The 6,159-nt window shown below is 49.8% G+C and overlaps 1 pseudogene; it reads right to left on the bottom strand.

Moving 5' to 3' along the window:
* Positions 1-5,430: 5,430 nt before the first annotated feature.
* On the bottom strand, positions 5,431-5,583 carry LOC129463365 (uncharacterized; annotated as a pseudogene).
* Between the last annotated feature and the right edge of the window lie 576 nt (positions 5,584-6,159).

Raw genomic sequence — 6,159 nt, 5'->3', positions numbered from 1 at the left:
TTTTGAGACGGAGTTTTGCTCTTGTTGCCCAGGCTGGAGTGCAATGGCGCAATCTCGGCTCACTGCAACCTCCACGTCCCAGGTTCAAGCAATTCTCTCGCCTCAGCCTCCTGAGTAGCTGGGATTACAGGCATGCGCCACCATGCCTGGCTATTTTTTTTTTTTTGTATTTTTAGTAGAGATGGGGTTTCTCCATGTTGGTCAGGCTGGTCTCAAACTCCTGACCTCAGGTGACCAGCCCACCTCGGCCTCCCAAAGTGCTGGGATTACAGGCATGAGCCACCGAGCCCGGCCAGGGCAGCCCATTTCTCTCTTAGTAAATCACTACTGCCTGGCATCTGTTCCCCGACATTCTGAGTCCTTCCTAGTGTGATGTTCTCAAGCCTTTGCTCTCAAGACCAGGAGCCCAAATAGGAAAGAGCAGGATGGTTGGATTGGATTTCTGGCAAATTCAAGATCTCCAGGATTGATTGATTCATCTGTCCCTTCATCAATCATTTACACACGAGCCCATGGGGTCCAAACATGACGCAAATTCTTGCTGGAACACAACCTGGCCTGACCCTTCCCTGCTCTGTGCCAGGCCCGCCCTGTGAATCCCAGATATGGTTGGGCTCTGCTGATGTCATGAAAAATCTTAGCAACGTATGCCTTGTCAATTAGCCAGATAGCTGACTGCCAAGATAGGGAGGTTTGTGGTTTGACATCGTCCTTCCAGGAGACAAAGGGCCCACTCTCTGGCCACCAAGGAGTGTTCTCCCATGCTCAGCGCTGGGAGAACCCACGTCCAGGACTGTGCCAGGCAGGCCCCTCTCCAGACTCGGGGAGGCGGAGGTCTGGGAGATGCCTCTTGTCCCGGGCACCTGGGGCTTGGCTGAGCTACCTGTGTCACGGGGAGGCATGGGGGAGGCTCTCACTCTTTCACTCACACATCAGGAGTAGAAATGACAAATGGCTCCCGCTGGGAACCCTGCCTGCCATCCTGCCGGATCATTTATCTCAGCAGCAAGTGATTTGCATACCGACGGGGTGGGAACTGCCTCTCTGCTCACCCCTCCATTCCTTCTCCTACCCTGTTCCCACTCCAGCTCAACTCAAAACGGGGCTGCCTGCCCCAGCAGCCACCTCGGGTGTCACCCTAAAAGTCCTTGAATGCCTCCTCCACTGAGACTGCTGAAAATGATTGCCATCTCTCCTAAAGTCTCCTATTAAATGGTGGAAGCTAACTCTAGGGAGCAAGTCAGCCCCTTCCTGGTTGTGGGGCCAGGGAAGAGGGCTCAGGGCAAATGACACTGTGCCCTACTATTTGGATGTGCCCATGAGCATTTGCCCAGAAGGAGGGGAGTGAGAGGTGAAGGCTGACTGCCCACCCTTGCACCAGGTATCCTCACAGGCACCATTACTCTGCTCAGCCTTCCAGCCTTGCTTTTCTTTCTTTCTTTTTTTGTTTTTTTGAGATGAGGTCTTACTCTGTTGCCCAGGCTGGAGTGCAGTGGTGCGATCATGGCTCACTGCAGCTTTGACTTCCTGGACTCAAGTGATTCTCCCACCTCAGCTTCCTGAGTAGCTGGGACTACAGGAACGTGCCAGCACGCCTGGCTAATTTTTACATATATTTTTTGTAGAGACGATGTTTCACCATGTTGCCCAGGCTGGTCTCAAATTCCTGGGATCAAGCAATCCACCCACTTTGTCCTTCCAAAATGCTGAGATTACAGGCGTGAGCCATTGCGCCCAACTCCAGTCTCATTTTTTGGGGGTGGAATGTTGTCCGAGGGCAAGCAGTGGACAGGCAGGGTTTGAATCCCTTTCTCCTGACTCCAAAGCGCATCAGTACCTCCAAGTCTTCTTGTCACCAAGAGGCCGCCTGCAGCCTGGGGCACTCAGGGGAGAAAGGTCGCATGCTTAGGAAGCAGCGACCAGGTGCAGGTGCAGGTGCAGGGTGGTTGGAGGGTGTGGGCCGGGTGGCCTCTGTTTTCTTGCTTTCTTGTTCCCACTGCCTCTCTGTTTACTGGTGACTTCATTCCTTCACCGGCCTGGCACCGCCACATGCCAGGAGACATCCAGATCTCCTCAATTTGCAGGGCCAGCCACTCGGGGTGGCACCTGGCTGGTCTCCAGCTGAGCGATGAGTTCCAGGTTGGGGTGTGGCCCTGGGGATGAGGGGGTAAGGCCAGTGTAGGGAGTTCCAAAGGCTGGGAGGGAGGGCAAGTCTCTCTAGGAGGCCAGGCTCAGGGGACTGGGGTACCCCAGGGGAGAAGGGGCTGCACAGGCGACCTACTTGGGGTCTGTGCTGGTTTTGTCTAGGCCGGCCTTGACCTCAAATCCCTTGCAAGCTGCCCTGCCTTAGAATGGAGGGAAGCCTCCTTCGACTTTACACCCAGTTAGAGCTTCAGGGGCCTTTGTGGAATTCCCTCCTCCCCAGGTCCTCTGCCCACCAGCTCTCTGAGCACTGCGCTCAGAGACCAGGCAAAGCCCTGGAGGTTTCACTCAGCCTCTAGGCACAGTGGGGCCCAAGGAAGGCTTAGCATCTATACCAAGATAACAGTCTTCATTTTTCCTGCACCATGAGAAATCAGTGTGGTGCCCAGGGCAGGCAGTGAGGACATGCAGTATCCGTAGGAAATTTACAAACAGTAATAAAACTGGCTAAAAGTTCGTCTGCTTTTTATTAACACCGTGCATCCGCAGTTCTAAACAATATCCCTGAAAATTTTTTTGGTTGGCCTCTGTTCTAAACAATTTCTGCTTACTGTTGAGTTCTAGTAATACATATGTAAGCTTCAAATTAGCACATTTTTATTACTTATTCTGATAAACATTGCATTCTTTGTGACAGTTAATTTGGAAAATGCCAGTTGCACAGTCAGCTCCCAGCACAAGGATGGCCACTGGTGTTCATTTAGAGAGCACGTTTCTAAGGTGTGGAATCATTTGAGGCCCCTCAGGTGTAGTCTATGTATCTAACCCCAGCAGAATTAAATTCTCCTTCATTAAACAGATTAGAAATGCACAATGACAGCACAGGGATTGCAACAATGAAGCAACAGAGCTGGACTTCTTTCAGCTCCGTCATTACCACAGATCCTCTTTATCTGCGATTCAAATTTAAAACAGTGAAAGAGGCCATGTGTGGTGGCTTATGCCTGTAATCCCAGCACTTTGGGAGGCTGAGGCAGGCAGATCACCTGAGGTCAGGAGTTCGAAAGCAGCCTGGGCAACATGGTGAAACCCCCGTCTCTACTAAAAATACAAACATTAGCCAGGCGTGGTGGCACACGCCTGTAATCCCAGCTACTCAGGAGGCTGAGGCAGGAGAATCACTTGAACCCAGGAGGTGGAGGTTGCAGTGAGCTGAGATTGCACCACTGCACTCCAGCCTGGACGACGAGAGTAAAACTTCATCACAAACAAACATAGAGTAAAACAGTGTGAACTGCAAGGAGAAGTGTTTGGTAAATACAAATTTTAGTTCATACATGAAATATTTTACTGAATTTGAATAATTTTTTAACATGAAAATTTATTCTTCTATGAAAACAGTTTTAAATCATAAACCAAAAAAGAATGTCTGTTACTTTATAGCTGTATTAGTATCCTACGGCTGCTGTAACAAATTGTACCACAAACTTGGTGGCTTCAAGCAACAGAAATGTATTTATGTATTTAATACAAGGTCTTGCTCTATAGCCCAGGCTGGAGTGCAGGGGTAAGATCTTGGCTCTCTTGGGCTCAAGCGATCCTCCAGCTTCAGCCTCCCAAGTAGCTGGGACTACATGCATGCACCACCATGCCTGGCTATTTTTAAGTTTTTTGTAGAGTTGGGGTCTTACTATGTTGCCCAGGCTTGTCTTGAGCTCCTGGCCTCAAGCATTCCTCCTACCTCGGCCACAGCATAAATGTCTTATCTTACAATTCTGGAGGCCAGAAGTCTTAAATGGGTTTCATCAGGGTGTTGGCAGGCCTGCGCTCCCTCTGCAGGCTCTTGCGAGGCATTCCTTGCCTTGTCTTTTCCAGCTTGTAGAGGCTGCACTGGGGACTTACGTGGAGTCTGTGCTGGTTTTGAGCCTGCATTCCTTGGCTCAGGGCCCCTTCCTAAATTCTCAGAGCCCTTCACTCCAATCTCTGCCTTTGTGGTTACACAGTCTCCTCTGCTCTCAAGTCTCCCTCTGTCTCCCTCTGATTAGGATCCATTTGATGACTCTTAAAGCCCACCCAGATAAACCAGGATAATCTCCCCATCTCAAGATGCTTAATTTAATCACATTTGCAAAGTCCCTCTTTCCATATAAGGTCACATTGAAAGGTTCTAGGGATTAGGACCTGGATTTTTGGGGCCTCATTATTCAGCTCACCACAATTACCAAAAATCCTTTTGTTGTATGGGGAGTGGGTTAAAAATGACCTACACTGGGTGTGAAATGAGGCCTGAGGCGTGGCACTGCAGAAAATGCCTGTGGACAGCAGGTTCTGTTGTAGGTGAGATGACATGTGTGCCTGTGCATGTGGGGTGTGTGTGTGTGGTCAGTGGGCTTGATTGTGAGGTGTGCAAAGGGTGAGTGTGGGGCTATTTTGAGGGCTATAAAACGCAGTCCTCCTTCAGGGTCAAGGCTATTTACACTCAGCGCCTGTAGGGCCTTTATGTTTTGTGCTTATGAAGACTTTTCCCGGCATGCACATCACTTGTTACTACCTGACATACGCCATGATACAGACTCAGTCTGGTTCATAATTCACTGAGAGCCTGCACTCTTCTTCTTTTTTTTCTTCTCGAGACAGAGTTTCGCTCTTGTTACCCAGGCTGGAGTGCAGTGGCGCGATCTCGGCTCACTGCAACCTCTGCCTCCCGGGTTCAAGCGATTCTCCTGCCTTAGCCTCCTGAGTAGCCGGGATTACAGGTGTGTGCCACCACTCTACTTTTTGGATTTTTATTTTTTATTTTTATTTTATTTTATTTTATTTTTTTGAGATGGAGTCTCGCTCTGTCACCCAGGCTGGAGTGCAGTGGCGTGATCTCTGCTCACTGCAAACGCCGTCTCCTGGGTTCACGCCATTCTGCCTCAGCCTCCCAAGTAGCTGGGACTACAGGCGCCCACCATCACGCCCAGCTAATTTTTTTTTTTTTTGTATATTTAGTAGAGATGGGGTTTCACCATGTTAGCCAGGATGGTCTCGATCTCCTGACCTCGTGATCTGCCCGTCTCAGCCCCTCAAAGTGCTGGGATTACAGGCGTGAGCCACCGCACCTGGCCTACTTTTTGTATTTTTAGTAGAGACGGGGGTTTCACCATGTTGGCCAGGCTGGTCTCGAACCCGTGACCTCAGGTGATCCACCTGCCTTGGCCTCCCAAAGTGCTGGGCTTACAGGTGTGAGCCACCTCACCCAGCCTCTTCTTTTTTTTTTTAATTAGAAAAAAAAAAAAAAACCCAGAGGGGAAAGTGCAAACACAGTCCCCCCCACCGATTATGCAGTTGAATTTCCTGCATTTGGGGAAATTGCAGGGGTCAGTACACCTGGAATGTGAGCCTAACTCTGGGAAAACCATCTTTGTGATCATGGTGTCTCCTCTGCCAGGTAAGTATGCAGGGTGCTCTTCTAAACATGGGGACTCAGCAATGAACATGCAGACAAAATCCTTGTGCTGCGGCGTCCATGTCCCATCTGTGTCTATTTGTCTCACTCATAGAATGTATGCGCCTCGAGGGCAGGCACTTTTTCTAATTAATTAGGAGTTATCTCCCTGGAAGATTGTCAACACTTGGCAGAACTCAGTAGCATTTACTAAACAGGTCCCATCGGGTCCCTCTCTGCGAGGTAAGAATTTAGAGTTACGGTTCTCCAAGCAAAAATGTCCCAACAGGGCACACAGAGGGAGCTTCTTGTTTCTGTCTCACGTGTCCGTGTGAAGAGACCACCAAACAGGCTTTGTGTGAGCAACAAGGCCGTTTATTTCACCTGGGTGCAGGTGGGCTGAGTCCAAAAAAGGAGTCAGCAAAGGGTGGTGGGATTATCATTAGTTCTTTTAGGTTTTGGGATAGGCCGCGGAGTTAGGAGCAATGTTGTGGGGGCAGGGGGTGGATCTCACAAAGTACATTCTCAAGGGTGGGGAGAATTACAAAGAACCTTCTTAAGGGTGGAGGAGAAACAAATCACAATGG

The sequence above is a fragment of the Symphalangus syndactylus genome, chromosome 14 (genome assembly GCF_028878055.3).
Source record: "Symphalangus syndactylus isolate Jambi chromosome 14, NHGRI_mSymSyn1-v2.1_pri, whole genome shotgun sequence".
Taxonomy (NCBI): domain Eukaryota; kingdom Metazoa; phylum Chordata; class Mammalia; order Primates; family Hylobatidae; genus Symphalangus; species Symphalangus syndactylus.
Note: the sequence above shows the minus strand (reverse complement) of the source record. Positions and strands in the feature narration are given on the sequence as shown.